This window comes from Acinonyx jubatus, chromosome D2 (assembly GCF_027475565.1).
Source record: "Acinonyx jubatus isolate Ajub_Pintada_27869175 chromosome D2, VMU_Ajub_asm_v1.0, whole genome shotgun sequence".
In the NCBI taxonomy this organism is placed as follows: domain Eukaryota; kingdom Metazoa; phylum Chordata; class Mammalia; order Carnivora; family Felidae; genus Acinonyx; species Acinonyx jubatus.
Genome location: NC_069393.1, coordinates 57956551 through 57975234, shown reverse-complemented (window position 1 = coordinate 57975234; position 18684 = coordinate 57956551). Strand labels below are relative to the sequence as shown.

Here is an 18684-nt window from a genome sequence, read left to right as displayed (position 1 = left end):
GAGATCAGTCCCGAGTTCTTAATGGTTCCTTGCCCTAGACAGACTGGGTTGGAAAGTTGCTAAATCTGCCTCTGGATTGATTTTAAGTGAATATAGGTCTTTATCCTTTCCCTGGGGGTGGGGGAGGGTTAGGGGGGAGAGGAGAGGGGTTGCAGCTTTCTGAGTGGAGCAAATTCCAGACTTGACAGACTGCACGTGTGCAAGTATATCCTGTGGCACCCTTGCAAACTGGAGTGAAGGAAACGTGGTACCCTCTTCAAATCTGTCCACCACGGGGCATCCGCTCAACTCGGGGTGGGGCCGGGGAGGGCTCTCCGCTTCAGCACACTTTGGGAAAGGCAGGAAGCTTTTTCCAGTTTGGGTCTGCAACGTGTCCAAATACGCTGACTCTATTCCTGCCCTGCCTCCCACGCTTCTCTCCTGATCTCTGTGGGTCTGCTTTCCTCTTCTTGGCCTTAAAACCCCAGCTTGACGAGATGCAGAAAGGTCTCCTTTCCCTCTGCCTTTCCGTCAGCCAATTCCACCGGATTCCAGCAGGCCCCGCCTCCCGCCCCTGTTGCTAGGCAGATTCCCCTGTTGCTAGGCCACCACTGCTTCTTCCCTGCCTCAAAAAGAGGAACAAATTCCTGGTGACCCGCTCAACCGTCCACCCACTCGCCCACACACTGACAAAACAAGTGGGTTCTGAATATCTACCATATGTGAATCCCGGTGCCCAGTAGAACGATTCCAAACAGGAGAAGAGGCAGCGAAGCTAGAGGTGTCAGATATGGAGGTGACCAGTTGTTCCCGCGATGGTGAGCAGGTTGCCTCCTGGGAGGTTTCTCAGGGGACAGCCATTAACTTGGAGACTTTTCTCTGGTCCAAGGTCTGACCTTCGGTCTTCTGGGCTAAGAAAGCTCATTTTATCCGCAACCAGGAACAGATCCGTGTTGGGTAGCAAAAACATATTAATCAGGCTTGAAAGACATGCCTAAAACCAGAATGAGAATTTATTAATTTATAACGAGCAGTCTGGTACATGGATCCAGGAGAGTCCGGCAGGCATGGCCATTGCTCTGAGTTTTCTGGCAACGATGGCATCACTGAAGGGCATTGGAAGGTTGATATGGAGCCCCAGTTTGCACAGGGAAGGGAGCATATCTACACACCTATATCTATACTTCTATTTTAACATTATTACTGCACGTCAGGCGAAACGCTAGATGTTTTACAGATGTGATCTTATTAATTCCTCACATCAGCCATGAGAGGGCGCTGCAAACACTCATCCTCGTTTCACAGTAAGAAAGCAGTTCTGGTGAAACGACCTTACTGACGTTATCCAGCTAATAGGTGACAGAATCGGGGTTGGAACGCAAAGCCTGTGATGGGGCCGATAGATCCCAGCTGCCTGGCAATGGTGAGATGGCAAATTCGGTAGAAGGCGAGTTGGATAATGGATATTGAGGCACAGATGAATCAGCCAGATGGAAATATCCTAGAAGCTATGGGACATGTGGAAGAGGAACACTGCTGAGCCAAGATCTAACTCAAGTTGGAACTTAGAGGCGTCATCTGCAGTTTGCCTTACCTCCTCTGGAGGTGCGTGGAGAGAAAAGCTTCTACATTCTTGTTGATAGTGGATGGATATTTGTGCTTTTTGACTCTACTGTGGTATTGGAATGTAGGAAGGTCATTTGAGCTGGGTAGGCATCTGAATGGGGTAGGACAGGGCACCAGAAAGAACTTCCAGGGTTAGGAGCTCAGAGGAGAAGAGCTCCTGGTGTAGCGACTTCAGTGCCATCTTGCCGGGCAACCCAAGAGGCTCAGCACCCAACCAGAAGACCAAGGAACCTTAAGGAAAGGTAGAAGCATTCACTGAGCTCTCTGGAAGGGACAGCCTGGAACCTGTGTAAGAAGGAAGCGACAGAGGAGTGTTTCCTTGTCCAGGGGCCTGGTAAGAGGCCGCTACCAAAGGGCAAAGCAGGCAGGCAGCATAGCCCAGATCCAGGGGCCGGATCAAGACAGAGGCCTTGGATCAAGGCAGGTTGTGAAACAACTAAGCGCTCCATCAGGCCTGGCAATGGCGTTAACCTCTCTATCTCTGGCCAGAGCGTGAGCATCTTTGTTTTGTATCCAAGCCTTATAGAATTGAGGGGGGAGTGAGGAGCAAGGAGGTGTGGGTGTGCAGCAAGCCGGAGCTTTCCTCCCCTCCCTTCTCCTTCACCTATTCTTGCAACGAACTTTCAACAAGCTAGTCTTGAGTCATTCTGGGAGAAGGAATCTGTGCTCTCTAAGCTGTCAGTTTCTCTGCTTTTCTAATTTACTTTTTTGGCTTTCCCCCCAGTTTCCTAGTGAAGTGTTCTTTAAACAATCTCAGCCTTGTCTGGACGCCTGAGATTTGCCCACATTTGGGCCAAGAGAGTCAAGGGGTTCCAGGGCCCCTGGAAATTTAGTATGGTGGGCCAGCAGCTGTCTCAGCTGGATTTGCAGGAAACAGCTGGTGGAGCCAGGGCAAGGAGAGGTGAAGCCTCAAGAGAGAGGAAGAGATTGCAAAAGCGGGAGCCATGGGAGCAGCTGCAGTTGCTAAGCTCTTCCCGCCTGGGCTCCTCTATCGCGGGGGGCCTTCCCGGCTCCAAGGCTCCCCGCCCTGGCTTTTCTCAAAAGGAAACTAACAAGTCAGAGCGACGCCCCAGGGACTAGAACCAGCGGACATGGACAGTAGCCATGACAGGGAATCAGACCCAGGGCTCTCACTTTAGAGCCTAGGTTGTATTCACCTGCAAAGCTTAAACAGCACCCTGGGTGTTGATTCAGCCAGAGGGGGATTATGCCCGAGACACTAGAACGTGACTGTTTGGGACTGAGATCCAATCAGGGTGCTTGACATTCAATTGAAATAGCAGAGAACTGGAGGGATTTGGGCCTCTTCTGTTAGTTTAGTAAACTGAGAGTCTCTCAGACATTGTGCGTGGCTCTAGCCTGTGTCTGCTTGGAGGCCCTCCCCACCCCCATCTCCCTGACTCGGGTAAGCAATGATTTTTTTACTTCAAGACTCGGAGTCATGTAATAACCAGGCAAAGACAATAATTTCCTCGACTTTTCTCCAGCTGGCCCTTTGGAAGGAATGGCTGGAGTTGAGAAGATGTCAGAGCCACTGAGAAAGTTTTCTTTGGTGGGGGGTGGGGAGGGTGCCTTCTCTTAACCCACCACTGTTTTGCAGACTCAGGACTGGTTCCTGGGCAGCAGTGGTTAAATTGAAATCTTGATTCTCTTGGTAACTTGATGGCTTAGTTTAGGCCTCGGGTTGCTGTTCCATGAACTGCCTTGAAATTTAATCACCCAAATTTATTTCCTAGAGTGTTGTTCACCGTCTCCTCCTCTAGGCCCATTAGTCACCATCCCGTGACCTGACAGAGTGATTATTAAAGACCCTGTGGTTCCCTTTCACTAGATTTAGGGGTGTTGGTAACTCTGGAGGCAAGTTCTAACTTGAGTCACAGTTGGGTGGATTTTCCCTCAACTGGTTGTGAATCTTCCCTATGGGCATCCTCTCCAGGCCTGAGAGAATAACGTTGGGAACCTTCTGTTCTTTCATCAAAACTAGACAGATGGCTACCCGGTTCTTCCAGGGCTGGTGTTCTTGGGCTGAGGGTTATATTACCCTTTGCCTCAAGGCACATCACTGACATCTCCCAGCCTCAATTTCCCTGTTGGCAAAGTGGGGAAAATGCACAGAAAGAAAGAAGGGCCGAGCCTGGCACGTAGGGAGGCAACGCTTGTTAGCTCCCTTCTCGTCCGGCTGGGACAAGACCCAGGCCTTACTTCGGGGACCTCGGAAGAGAAATTGTATCAGTCTGATTTGGAAGCATTCTTACAAAATTTTAGTTCAAGGGTGGTTCTGTAAATGAAATGTTTAGCTGTCTCCCCTTCCAATCTAGTCCTCCTCTAAGGTACGAGTTGCAAACTTACATGATGACAGGTGTCAGGCTCACAAATATAAGTGGGCTGGCTGAGCACTGGGGGTGGACAGGAGGCCGTGAACCCCGTGAAGAGAAGACAGTGTCTCCGTGCTAGAAACAGTTGTTTCAAGGTGAGACTGAGGCCCAGTCTGATCTTTCCACGATTAAAGAGAAGCCAGATATCAGCATAGTTTGGTGAAAGTCCCAAATTTAAATGATTTCAACAAATTAAAAACATTCTAAATGTGGGGTCAATGAAATACCATACAGTTGCCCTCTGGTTAGAGTCATTGCGGCTGCTCTTTGAGGGTTCTGAAGGGAGACTTGTCCCCTGCCCCCGGGGACTGGGCATTCTTACTCTCTGCTTGGTTGACCTCTCGAGTTATCTATGCGGGCCTGCTCCTGTCCTGCAGACATGTTGGACCAGTTAAAGGTTATTCTGTAGAAACCTCCACCAACAAGTCAAAAGATGAGTTTCCTGCTCTTAATAGATAATTTTTATTGGTTTTGCAATAAACGTATGAAATAGAAACAATAGCAATAAACTAGCTCAACAAGAAATCGAAAGGCACAGGCCCCCAAAGCCCTTCCCGCCTCTCCTTAATGAGTCTCTAATTTATAGACCGACTAGCAGGCCCACTTTTCTTTTTCCAAGCTTTGCAAACTTTTCCATCTTAGAGGCTCGGGGACTCTGGGGGCCGTGAGCTCGTTTCCACATAGTGGCTGAATGGAAGCCAGGACAGAGCCGTGCCAGACAAGGGGGGGTGGCACAGCTTTGGGGCTTGGGAGCCTGGACCCAGCCCTGTTGCCCCTGACTTTGAGGCTCTGCCTCCTTTCAATTTCATATGCATCAGTGGAGGGCAGAAAGGGAGAGTGACCAGAGGGAAAGCTCATGCTGAAATGGCTGAAGGCCACAGCTTAATGTTGGGAGAGCAGAGTGACGGGGGTAGGCCCAGAGGCATCCAGAGGCTGGGGGAAGGGGCTTTTCACCTTTTAAACCTCTGCCCTTTATCTTTTGGAGTGTGTAGAACATTTTTAGTTCATGGTGCCTGGCCTTTGCTGAGGACGCCGCTGTCTGCTAAGCAGCACCAAGGGGAGGGGGGTGATTCCGGTGTATTTGTGACACTGACGAGAACTCCTTGCTGTTGTTCTCAGGGGCAACTCGAGCGAGCTGGAGGCCCTGGGTCCCTGCCAGCGGGTATTTACTTGCGGGGTTACTGGCAGTGTCAGATGAGTGATAGCTAGAGTCAGAAGGGCTCTGTGCGCCATCCGAACATTTCCCCTGAGGCCCGCAGCCCAGAGAACAGGTTATCTGTGTTCCTGATCACGCCTCAGAGAAAGCGCAGGCCTCCTCAGGGCTCACGCCTCAACAGTGAGAGGGAAAACACAGGATCAGATGGGTTTTCTGGACGGGCCCCTTCAGCGATTGCATGACCCCGGGGTCTGTGTGGGCGACAAAGACCCTGGCAGCCTACAGCGGGAAGGCACATAGGGCTTTCACTCGGGATGCTTGTGATGTCACCCCCACGGCCAGCTTGGCACTCCAACCCTGCCCCCATCCCCCTTCCCCCTTCCCGCCATGCCCCCTGCGAGGAAGGAGCTTCGGGGGGAGTCTCTCATGGGAATCCCCAGGGAGGGGAAGGGCTGCAGATTTCTCCAGGGCCTCATCTCTCTGTCTCTCTCCTTTTGCTCACCCCCTTTCCCCCCTCCTCAGTGGGCTTGGGGGAAAAGACCGCTGACTTTGCAACCCACAGCCCCCGAAAGTCCCCATCGATGGCATGCTGTTATGCTTCGAGGACACAGGACTGTGAACTCGAAATTGTCTCGCCTTTGTCACCTCTTGGCAGGTCTTTAGAGCTCGGGGAAACAGCCGAGCGGTACAAATCGCAGCGGCGTGGTAGAGCGCCCCCCCCCCCCTTTACTCCTGATGGGTTGCCTGACTCATATCCGTTTCCCTGGCAAAAAATAAGTTTTTGTTATTGCTGGCTTGGCAGAAGCACGGAAGAGTGCGCGAGGATCTACTGCCCCATGCATCACTGGCCAAATTGCCTGAGAAATCCCAGCTCTAGAACTTTTCATCGTTGGCTGTGATGTACGGAGCAGAACGGCAGCTCCATTTCCCCCGCGTGGGGCTCAGCGACGCTGGCACTTAGCAGACCTGCTCGGCTTGCAGCTCCCAGCGAATGTGGCCTCTCCTTTCCCTTCCCCTCTTCTTGGCCCGTCATGTCCCCCAGCCTTTATCTTTCCCACCCTGCACCCCACCCCCCATCTGCTCATCAGCCCCCTCCCTGCCTCTACCCAGCAGGGCCATAGCTGGAGAATCAGGAGGAGGCCCACCATGTCACTTCCCCACCACTCTGCAGACGATTCCACACTAATGTTCTTTTACTGCTGTGATGCTGCACTAATTAATAAGCATCCTGCACAGAAGCCTTGCCTTGCCTCCCTTCCCCTCTCCTCTTCTCTCCCTGCCCCTTCTCACCAGACCTCAGGAAGGCCTCATGACATCCTGGCATCTGGCAGCAGAGAAAGGATTTTGCTCCTCTACCTGGGCTGCCTGATATTGCTATGAGAGATAACTGTATACGAACCAATAATCTAGCCTGACAATCCAATTTACTGACCAATAGCGCACAATCCACCATGTCATCGGCTGTGGGGAGGCCCATAAATTAGTTCCTAGTAATTTATTCTGATCAATAGAATGGGCAAAGTCACTTGTCTCTTTAATCAAAGGCCCTCTCAGAGATGTCAGTACAGGCGGCTGCGTGGGAGGGAGCAAGGCTCAGTGAGCAACCGGGCGGTGGGTTCTTGGCGCCACACCCAGAACCCTGGCGCCAGAAGAAGGTTCCAGAAGAAGGCACCCTGCGATGGGGTGGCACGGGAGGGTCCCATGGTCTAGGCTGCCTCCACTTCCTTTGGCCACTCCAGCCATAAAACGTTGGCCTTCAGACAAGCTAACAGTAGAGGTGGCCGGGATAGTGATTAACAAGAGACAGCCTGGACCCCAAGGATGGGGTCAAGCCAAGGACCCCTTCCTGGCTCTGATACTCAATATCAGCAAAACCAAGGACCCCGCACTGGACCCCAAGGATGTCTTGTCCCTTCTGGATGTTCAGGGTATTCTTTCCCCTCTCAGGTCACAGGAGCCCCATCTGCCCTTGGCTGGGGATTCTGTCAAGAGAAGGTACGTAGCGTGGTGAATAAGAGCCAGGTTGTGAGGCTTTAAATGGTGATGTCGCCACTGCCCAGGGGCAAGGGCTTGGGCGAGCTGCTTGCCTTTCTGTGACTTAGTTTCCTCTTCTGTAAAGTGGGGCTAATAATAGTCCCCACCTAACAGGGTTATTAAGAGGATTCAATAAATGATTATATGGTATATATTAAGTTAATACATTCATATGTAAAGCACTCAGAACAGTGCCTGCCACACTCTAAGTGCCATATTGACTATTAAAATAAACAAATACACAGAGATCGAGGAAAATGTTGATGTGGCTCTCTCTGAAGATGTGCCAAAAGTCCTTGAGATGCTCTGCCTCCTGAAAACTTTTGCTCTTTCCCACCCGCCTTCACATCTTGTTCTCTTGCCCAAAATAAACAAAGGAAGAGTCCATTGATGCTATCTCTTTGAAACGGCACAGAAACTCCAAAGGCCTCTGTGCAAGTTCCCGCCCCCTCCTTCGGGCCCTCAGGCAGAGCCAGTGCATCGAGGAAAGACACTGACTCTGCTTTAGAGAAAACTTGCCTGTTATTAACGAGTGGGGAATGGGGGTGGGGATGGCCTATCGCCTGTGTCAGACTGACACACGAGGGAGGCAGAACTCTCTGACATGAGCCGGATAAACAAAGGAAGACACAAGACAACGCTGCAAAGGACTGTCACTTTGAGTTCCAGTCCCAGCTCTGCCACTCACTAGCCGTGGGACCTTGGCCAATTCACTTCACGTCTCTGACCGTGATTCTGTCTCCCAGACATGAAGCAGTTGGACAGGATGAGCTCAGAAGTCCTTCCTGGCTCTGATACTCAAGTTCTATATGGTCAATAAGGAGTCTGTTGGCTTCTTCTCTCAACCCTGCGCCCCCCACAATAATCATCTGAACGTCTCTGGAACCAAGTGCCAGCAGCATAAGGAAATCCATGATGTCTCAGAAACATTATAGTCACTAAATGGAACTGATGTCATTAATGGAATAGGGGTGGGCACAAGAGCCAGCTCAGTAAGGACAGGGGTTCTTGGGTCCCTGAACCCAACTGTGACAGGGTTCTGGATGTGCAAGAGGCGAGGAAACTGTTCTGTCATCAAGGTCAAGGCTAGGACTTCTGATTCTAGGGAACCTTTGGGGCCTCCTCTGCTCCATTCACCAGCCCTCAGGGCCACCTCAGGGTAGAGAACCCCATGCCAGGGGCAAAGCCTCATTGAGGTACAGAGTGGAAATTGAGCCAAAACTCTACCTGAAATTCCAGGCTCCAGTACTGTCCCTGGGTCCCCATCCTGGCTTCTCATCTCCTCATAACTGAGCCCCGACATGTGCCCAGCTCAGACCTGGTGAGCTGGAGGGCTGAGGTACAGCAGTCATTGAGGTGATGGGGCCAGGTTGGAGGCCTGAGGCCAGCCCGGGGCGGCTGCATGGCAGGTGGACACAGTTTCTGGTGAGCAAGAATCTGGCACCCTCTGCTGACCCCGCGGCGGGAGACAGCTGGTCAACCAGGCTGGGGCTGCAGCCATGGGGAGGGGGAGGGGTGGGACCCAGGACCAAGCGGCAGCTTACTAGTCAAAAGAGCAGCTCCCCTCTCTGAATAGATCATTTTTATTGGTTTTGCAATAAGCTTATGAGACAGGAACAATCGCAATAAACAAACTGAACAAGAAATCGAAAAGATGGGCCCCGAAAGCTGTTACTGAGCCCTTCTTACCTTCTCTTAATGAGTCTCTAATTTATAACAAAGTCATCAGCCTAGCACCTCCAGGGTTCCCTGGCTCCAGACAGAGAACCCATGGCTTCCGTCTTGTGCGTGTGATCTGCTAACTCTAGGTGCCCGAGGCCTCTCTCCAGAAGTGACAAGGAGACTGCGGCAAGAGGAACTGATCCAGAGAAGTCTTGGGGCAGGCTAGGGACTTCAGTCATGGCTTCTGGAAGGATCTGGGAGATGTGGTGCCCCCACCCCCACCCCACTCCTCACCAGGCCTCTTCGGAATAGATGGGGCTGGCTCTGGAGCCCAAACTTCTCACCAGACATCTTCCTCAACCCTCTCCCAAGGCCTAGGATGCTAATGAAGACTCAGAAATCACATTCCGTTCAGACTTCCAGACCAGGGATTTGCATGGGAGGCTAGGACAGCTTGAAGGGGCTTCTAAAACCCCCACATTGCATGCTCCTCAGATATGATTGGCATCCCTGATGAGGGTTGAGGTTTTTCCTTCCTCAAGATTAGAGGCTCCCTTAGGGAAGCCATGTCTCATCCCTCCCCCCCCCACCACCGGCCAGGCTTAGTCTGTCTGTTAGGGGAGCCAAATGCTCCCCATCAGACTGTATGAAGCCAGGGCTGAATCTCTTTCTTCAGGTGGAGGATCCCTGGGGAAAGTTGCCTCTCCTTTCCCAGACTGCAGCCGCCTGGGGCAGGGTCGCATTTCCCTGCCTCATATTGGGGCTTCAGGATGACAGGGTTTTGTCACTACCACAAAAACGGAGCTCCCTTGAGCGTTCATTTTTCTGCAGTCCCTTTTGTCATCAGGTGACCCTGAAGCCTTTTCCCAAAGCAGCCTCCTGTTCTGACACCTGCCCCTGCTTGAGGTACATGCCAGCCTCCTGTGCCTTTCCTGGCTGCTGAACTTCCTGACCAGGGCACCCAGGGATAAGAGCCACTGTCCTGCCAAGTATTCGCTGGGTGACTGGGGAGACCAGTATTTCTCTGCAGGAGGCCCAGCACCTCCCTGCGCTACTCGCAATCCTAGACATGGCCACAAGATGTCAGTGTGAGGCCATGGAAACGGCTCCTGTCCTGGGACTGAGCTCGGAAGGAGGAAAATCAGCAGACAGAAAGCGGTGGCTGGGTGGGGGCCGGTCTTGGCAGCCAGCACCGGGCTTTTCTCTCTATCCCTTCTATAGGTCCCAATCGTTGCCCTCCCAAGCCTCCTCCCTTAAAGTCCCAGCAATGCTCCAGCTCCCTGCTCTGCCCCCAATTCTTTGCCCACAGAAAAGTGCCTTCTGCAGCTTGCTGCCATCCAGCCCTGGGAAGGATGAGGAGTCGCTGTCCCTGCTATAGGCACCCTTGTTGGGAAGAGCACCCCCTGAGGGTGTGATCCTGCGTGTGTCATCGTGGGTATGGGTTTCAGGCCACCAGGCGCTTAAAAGCCAGGGTGTGCTTGCTTGGGGCTGCCTGTGTGTGCGACTCTTTGCAAGGATTTGTATTTGCCACAGACTGACTCATTGAGGCCTGGAAGGGGACCTTACGAATGTCCCAGCCCAACCTCCTGTTTTATAGATGAGGAAATAGAGGCCCAGGAAGAGCAAGCGGTTTACCCAAGGCCATGTAAGCAAGTTTGTGGCTGAGCTGTCCCTGGAACCCAAGTCTCCTGCCGTCCAGCCAGCATGGGTCTGGGTTCTCACCAGGATGTGTCTCCAGGACTGTGCGTCTGGTATACTTCTGTCTTAGTGATTTACTTCCAACAGGTCCTGGGAAGCTTCCTGACTGATCACCAGCCAGCAAGGTTCTGAACAGAATCAGAAGGCAACAGGGAGAAGGGATGGGATGGAAACCGAGAAAGGAAAGGCAGGGATGTGTGTATACGTGTGGGTGCGTGTATCTTTACGCTTCACCGTAGCAGCGTGTAGACGCCAGTGAGTGAGTATGTCTCCTCAGTGTGTCACCTCACATTGTGAGCACCTCAACGTGTCAACGTGAGTGTCTGTGTCAGAGGCCGAGATTCTGGTGCGTAGGGTCGAGTTTGTGCGCATGTTTGTGCCTGTGTGTGCATGTGTGTACTAGGACCCGTGTGAGTGACCACTTGGAGTCAAGGCCTCTTGGGGAGGTGTTGGTGCTGCGGGCTGGAGAGTGTGAATGATGGTGTGTGCCAGCCACTGGTGTGCATGTCAGTGACTCTGGAGTGTGCATCAGTCAGTGGCTGCGTGAGTGACTGTGGGTGTCAGTGAGGATAAGAGAGAGAGAGTGTGTGTGTGTGTGTGTGTGTGTGTGTGTGTGAGAAAGAGAGGCTTCTCTCTCTTCCCCACCTCCTTGCCCCCCACCAGACTGTCTCCGTGGCCCCTAGGGTTTCTGTGTCCCCGCCCCAGCAGCAGTGAAATCCTTTATCGGTTGAGGCACCAGCCCCCGTGTAGGGATTTCAAGGTTCCTGTCGGTTCCATCCATCTTCCGGGGCCTCCTGGTATTAGCATTGATCTACAGGGGAAATGGAGAGCGCGGCTGGGTTATTACGCACCCGCCCGCCTTCCCTGGGCCGTGATTGAGTGCACACAGAGAATTTTTGAAACATGGCCACCCTAACTTATTCTGTCTTCCTGCCAATAGCGTGGCGTGGGTCCAAATTACGGGTCGATACCAGCTGATCTTTTTATGTTAAACTGTGATGAAGTCGCTTCTATGTGGAGATGGGATGAAGGCCTGGGCTCTCTTTTCGGGGAGAACTTTTGGGGTGGCAAAGGGGGAATCAAGGAGCGGACGAGGGGAGTGGTCCTCAGGCATGGCGGTGGTGGGGATCCGAGGGCAGGTGGCCCGAGCAAGGCACTTCTGCAGGGCAGTCCGAGCTGGCTGCGCTGGCCTCTGGCCTCCCTGTTCCTGCCTGGTTTCTCCCCTTGTGACCCTTACTACATCCCACACCGGGGACCCCTAGGGCCCCCCAACAGACTTTCCGTGGTCAGCCAGTCTGGCCCTGGCGAGGCCCCTCCCTGCTCCCCTTGGAGGATAGAATTCCATTTCCCTGCAGCCCCCTCCAGCCCTCTGCCCCAACCCCCCTCCACACACCTGCACCATCAAACGGGTTTGTCTTTAACCTCCAAACAGGGAACTTTAATTAAAGAGACAGTGACCCCTTTTATGAGTTTGGTCGCGTTGGGTTTCAGGGCCCTTGTCACTAGCGGCTCACATAACGCTAACAAAAGCTTGCAGGCCCCAAGAGGAGCCGGTCTCCCTCGTAGACATTGCAGCAGGGGCACAAGGTGGAGCTGGGGGCCAGGGGGCAGGGGGAGGCATCCTGGAGCCAGGAACCCGGTGACAGCCTCCGTAAGGTGGTCACTGGGTTGGAGATTGGGGGAGGGGGGCAGGCCTGGGCCTAGGGTGGGGCACTGGCTACAGCACCTTTGGGGCACGATGCCCTCCGCTCCCCAACCATCTGGACCCAGCAGTGCGGTGGCCACTCCTTGTGTGAAATGATTAGGCCTCCAACAGTCACTTGTGCCGATGTCCAGGGCTCCCATCCCGTTGGCCTGTTGGCGTGTATTATAAAACGAGAAGTAATTTCCAAGAGGAATAGACTGGATAGAACTTACTCTAAGAACAGCTGATATTTTTTTACTCACATATTTAAAGGAAAAGTGATTTTATGATAAAACATAATTGCTAATAACTATAATAACACCACTCAACATATGGCATGAAACACAGATTCTACCCTAAATCTGGAGGTGCAAATGTGGCACGACACGGCACGATGCTTGGAAGGGAGAGGTCCCTCCAAGGGCAAGAGCTAAACCCAGGCCTTCTCTTGCCTCCTCTTTCCCCTCCCCCCTTCCATCTCCCTTAAAGACCCCAAATGTGGACAACTGTTGGGTTAGTGTTGGGAGTTTGAAGGGCTCTTATCTTACGTCTAATCACCTCTTAACTGTTGAATTTTAACTAAGGGCTTCTTTAGGTCCTGTAAGAGATGTTTGCTTGCCCTTTGATCTAGTTCTTTGATAGCCTTTGTGAATCTTTAAGCTGAAGAGGGTTGCCCGATCTGCCACGCTTATTCACTCAACAAACCTCAGGGGCTACTAAAAGGAACCTGTGTGTAATTGATTCTTTCCTGAAGGGTGGGCTTTCCCTAAGTGGGATACACTCCCATTACCCAGAGGCTAAGTTGTCAATGATCTGCACGGGGAATTAGCCACCTCAATGGTAATCCAGGGTCGCCTCTGACCAGAAACTAGGGTTGAGCCCAAACTAGCAAATTTGTGGACGTGCTACTCGAGGCCCAAACTAAATGAAGGCCATCCACAGCAATCCCCTCTGCTTCTGCCACCTCCCGTGGGCCACTGACTCCTCCTGGTGACACCTGTGCTTCTCACGTGGGGACACTTAGGTGGGGGTGGGGATCCCTAAGAGGAGTCATCCGTGAGAGGGACACCTGTGAGAAGTCAAATGACCCCCACACAAGGGGGAGAGCGCACAGACCAGCCTGCGAAGCATCGGCATATCCTGGGTCTACTCCCTCCCACGCATGGGCCTTCCCCGGTGCACACGCCTACCCATGTGAGCGGTCTGTGTGTGTGTGTGCGCGCCCGGAGTGCATGCACCCACAGAGAGAGGTCACAGCCCCTTCCCTCCTCCCTGGGGGAGGGATCTGGAGGCCAGAGGGGTTGGGGAATAATTGGTTTTGGCGTTTCCTACCTCTGCTGCCCGGGAAGCTTTCTCTGTTTCATCTTCAGCCTGATCAATCCCCAGTCATGTGCCTTTCCACATGGGCGCCCCCGGCCCCCCAACTCACCACGCTCTTGGAAACTTCGTTAGTGCCATTAATCTGCTGACCCAGGCAAATCACCAACTCTTCTCTCAACTCAGCCTCTCAACTCACCCCCCAAGACCACCCCCTAGGATCTGCTAATCACCACCCCCCTCCCCAGGCTGGCTCAATCTCCACTTCCTCCTCATGTTCCTGCTTACCTCTTCTGTTTGATGGCCTCCCAAACCCCATTACCCTCCCATCTGGGATCCTCCTTCCTCCTCCTTCCTGCCCGCACACTCACTGACTTCCGAGTGTTTCCCTGTGTGTGAGTACCAGCACTTTGTATGTAAGGCAGCGAGCCCATGTCTGCCAGCGGCACCTGCCAAGTGCAAGGGTCAGATGTGCCTGCAGCCAGTGGTGGAGGGTGTGGGGTCAGGCTCTGGCCTTGGGAACCATACAAGGACCGTGTTGAGGGCTTACTGTTGGCCAGGCACTGTGCTAGACATTTTCATACCGTTAAGAATTTAATCCTCACGACCCAAGAGACAGGGATTATTTCCCCCATTTTAAAGATGAAGGGAATTGAGGCTTGAGAGACTAGTTACTTGTTAATGCGTAGTGGAGCCAACATCGGGACTGACTCAGATCCTCCTGATTCGAAAACCGCATTCTTTCAGCTATGTAGAGGGAAGAGGAAGCCCATCCATGAGCTAGCGAAGCTTCTTTGTGAAAGAGTCCCAGACGTGAGGTTCGTCCCAGCTCTTTCCTCTGTTAGAACTAGGTCTTGAAGCTGGAGTGTGTGCGGGTGTACGCGTGTCCCCTTTTCTTCTTAGCCCAGCGAGGCCCCTGGTGCCCGGGCCCCTGTCTGGAGCCCCAGGCTGTGCCCTGAGCCGGGGTGCACCCCTCTCAGCTGGCTCCAGGCTTGCAGAAGAAGGCCCTGCTCCTTCCATGGCCTCTGTGGCTGCTGTGCTGGGCCCATTGTCCGGGTGGGAACAAAGACTGCGGATTTAAGCTGAGTGACCAGGCAGCTCTGCCAGGCAGAAAAGACCGCCCCCCTCGAAGCTGGGCCCAGCCGGGGGCAGGAGGGGGCCCTGAGAGAAAGGGGACAGGGAACCTTTGAAAGTAACTAATTAAAGGGCCTTTGCCTGCCTCCTCCCCCTGGGCGCCTAATCTCTCTGGGGCAGCAGCCAGACAATGTGCCCCTCCACCCGGCCCCCCTCACACGAGTTTTAAAACAAGAGACAACTTGAAGTTAATGAGCGCCACCTGACGGGGGTCCCCTAATGAGAGGGGGCTGCTGGGCGGCTCACACATTCTCTGGTTCTATGAATAGCTCCCCCCACCCCCCTGAGTTTTATTCATCTCAGGCCAGGGGCAGGGGGCAGAAAGGAAGGGGGCCCTGCTCAGCTTGGAGCACGTGGACTGTCGCGCATCGCAGGGGCGGGGGGAGAGGACCCCCACGTGGCTCTCCCCCACGGCCGTGCCCAGGTCTGTGGCTGAGCCCCACAGGCTGTGGCTGAGACCTGGGAGGCCCGAGGCCTGGCTGGGTGTCTCAGACAGCCTACTGTGTAGGCCCTCGGTCCCTGGTGTTGGCTGCTGGCTTTTCTCAGTGGGGCACTGAGGCAGAGGAGGGGTGCTTTGGGGTTACTGTACTTGGTGGCAGGGGCCAGGGTCAGGAGTCATTTGGGACGGGAACGGAAAGGCTCTCTTGCATATTTGGGCAGTCCCCACCATCCTGCCTCTTCTGTATAACTCCCCAGACCGGCCCTGATCTCTGATTCCTGTCTGGCTCTCATCCCTGAAGCTCAGTTCTGATGCTCCCATGCCCTGCTTCTCCAGATCGGACCCCCATCTCTCCCCCTCCCTGTTACCAACAGTGGCTGGTCTCTCAGACTCAGCATCTTCTGTTCCCAGAGTGGGTGGGCAACTCGTCAGCCTTGGAAGACAAGCCCAGCCTCTTGAGTATGCATGTGGGTCTCGCCTCTGTGAATATGTAACAGCAAACAGGTGTGTAACAGCCTGGGGAGTGGGCAAATGTGGAAAAACTTTTGGGAGATTGGGGGAGATGGTGGATGACCCCAACTCTCTGCCTCATACCAGCACTCTGCCCCAAATAATCCCACAACACATTGCCCACCCTGGAACCCTACTCCAATGCGCACTGGTGTCCACAGTGGGGCCCTGATATCAGAGGAGGAGTCTGGGAAACAGAGCCTCAGGGCAGCCTGGTCTTTGCTCTCAGATCCAGAGATGACCAGGATGGGCTCCTCAGAGCCAAGCCGTAGAATTCCCCCCAATACCCCCCAAAGGTGGGAGCTGAGGGGGTGGCATTTGGGGGCCCAGGATGGCCTGACGTGGAGGGGAGTGAGGGGCCAGACAGGATGGGGGTCTCCAGCCAGCAGAGAGCCATGGACAGAGGTGACTAATTTCCCAACTACTCATGGTGAAAATATCACATTTCATGCTTTGTTGCCGATTCATAGAAAAATCCTATTAAAACCGGGTGGATTATTTATACAGTTTAAACAAATGATGATCAAAGATTTTACACGTTTTGAAGACAACCCAGAGTTACGCAGCCTGGCCTGGGGTTTATCCAGGGTGTGGTAGACAAGCGTGAGGTCTGGATATCTAGCAGGAGGTAGGAGAGGGGTGCTGGTGAGTCAGGGGCAGGTTTAGACCGCCTGGCTGGGGGCGGGGTGGGGCGTTACAGCTGTTCTGCCCAGCAGGGGGCGCCCTCCCCATGGTGCTGATACCCTTCCTTCCCCCTCATCAAAGCCTCAGGCAATGATTTCGCGTCCCTTTTTGTCTGTTCACGGACTTGCCTTAAACTCCCCTGCAAGTGTCGTTGGCAGAATTTCTGTTTGTGGAACTGCCATCGCGTGGGACTGGGCCGTGCCCCTGATGTGAACGATGCCAGCACTGTGTGCGACTGACTGACCGCCAGTCCAGCATCTGCGCGTGGGTACGCGTGGACAGGCATGCACACCACAGTGTCTGTGGTATCCTCTGTTTCCTCTGTCACTTACCTTCCTCTCAATGCCACGCTAAAGGTCTCCCCTACAGTCAGCCTATTCCTCTTGCACACGCATTGTCGTGTGCACACATACACATGGGTCACACTCGTGCAGAGGGCCACTTTCTGAGAGGTAGCTCCCAATGGCTCAGCTCGAGGTGGTGGGAAGCGGTAGGGGCAGGTCCCCTTCCTGGCAGACTGTGGGGGACCCTAGCCTGGAAGGCATTACCTCAAGCCACGGCTTCCCCACCCCGACTCTAAAGACACACAGGAACTGCCCGAGTCTGACCAATCCCAGCTCCCTTGGCCATGCGGCCCACCCAAGTTCCCCCACCCTGAGGAAGGGTATGCTAAGTGCTTGGGATCCCTGACTGGAGGTCAGCCCGGAGCCCTGTGGTGAGAACTTGGAGCGCAGCTCAGCCCCAGGGTTGGGGGAGGGGGTTGGAGGGAAGGGTGGCTGGTGCCTGCGGCGGGGACAGAGCGGCCCTGCGTCCCGTGCCCTGGCCACCTGTCCCTGCCCACCAGGCCGTCCTGCCTCAGCAGTTTTATTACCCAGGGGGAGATAACGCCCTGGGGGGAGGCAGCCTGTCCTGAAAGGGAATGTACTCCCCCCACCCCCCACCCCCCCCATCCCAGCCTCAGGGGCTGGCCAGGGCCTAGTTGAATTTCTGGTCTGATGGATCCTGAGGGGCTAAAACTAGGGTTCTCCTGGGGAGGCTGTGGACAGTCCTGGAGCTCCCCGTAGGAAGGGGTCCAAGGAAAGCAAGAAAGGGAGAAAAGGCAGTGTGAAAGGGGAGAGGAGGCTTCCCTTGGTGGGAGGAAGGAGGAAGTTTTGGTAGGGCAAGTTGAGAAACAGCCAGAGATGGGGCTATCTGCCTCCCTGGAGATGTCTCAGCTGGAGTAGGGGAGGGTGGGAGTAACTGAGGGCCCCCAGCCCGGAGCGAGTGCTCCGTGCTGCGGATGGGTCCTAGGGGCATGGAATCTCTTTGCCACTTGGTTTGCTTATATATTTATTTCTTCTTCCTCGAAGCTGGTTCCAGCAGTGACGCGCATACCCAGGGCCTGTGCAGCTAGCTAAGGCGCAAGACCTGGCCGTGGGAAATGCGATCGTCTCATCGTGGAGACCCTAGTTTGTTTGTTTTCCTCCCGGACTCTCTCCTTCCCACACCCCCTTCCCTTTCTTGTTTTGAGGAGAGAAAACAGGCCACGCTAGGGAACCTGCAACAGCAGTGAGTAGAACAATCACACGTGACTGGAGCATCCATCACGGCCTGGTCCTTCAGCCCGGCCCGGCCCGGAGAAGCCGCCACCCTGGCTGCTGCCTTCGCCGCGGCCCGCGCTTTATTAGAATTTATACGTTGCCCCGATTGAGGGGGAAAATAATTAACACCCCTACAAATATATCGTAAACAAAATATTTATTAGAAATAAATAACTCATTTATTTTACATATTTCATTTCAACAATAACATTACCCAATTTATCATTTAACATTTTTGCAAGACAACTTAACGACTACTTATTAGCATTTCCATTTTTCACCCGCGCACCATAAAGCACGGGCGCTCCCCACATGGCCTGGCACAGGCCGAGCCTGGAGCTCAGAAGACCCCGGGGAGGGCTGGGGACCCCCCGGATCTCCCTCTCTCTTACACATTTGAACACATGCAGGACAAACATCCCATAACCAGTACATGTAGGCCCCCTCAAACATAGACACTTTCTTCTCACATAAATGCACTCAGCAGCCCCCCATCCAGAGCAGACCCCTCCCCCCCCCGAAAAGAAACAGACAGGCACACAAACTGATATCCTGCCTGACTCCAAATATTCAGGCTGATATGGACCCCAACATCTGTGTGCACACACGTCCCCACAGACTCCCCATGGCCCACGCCCAATTGCACACAGTCACTGGCCATGCACTGACACCAACCTCAGATCTCATATTTGTGCATGATGGAGAGGGGTCGCTACTTTCCCGCTTCCTCCACAAGGGGTGGGGTGTGGCGTGGGCTGGAAGCTCCTGTGTGTGATCTGAGCCCCCCACCCCCACCCCCACCCCCA

The 18684-nt window shown here is 53.8% G+C and overlaps 1 long non-coding RNA gene across 1 annotated transcript; it reads left to right on the top strand.

The window, feature by feature from the left end:
* The first annotated feature begins 605 nt into the window (after window positions 1-605).
* LOC128312637 (uncharacterized) lies at window positions 606-18022 on the top strand. Its single transcript, XR_008292182.1, has 4 exons — window positions 606-797; window positions 15516-15608; window positions 16445-16566; window positions 17648-18022. It is a non-coding gene; the product is annotated as an uncharacterized LOC128312637 (long non-coding RNA).
* Window positions 18023-18684: the final 662 nt, after the last annotated feature.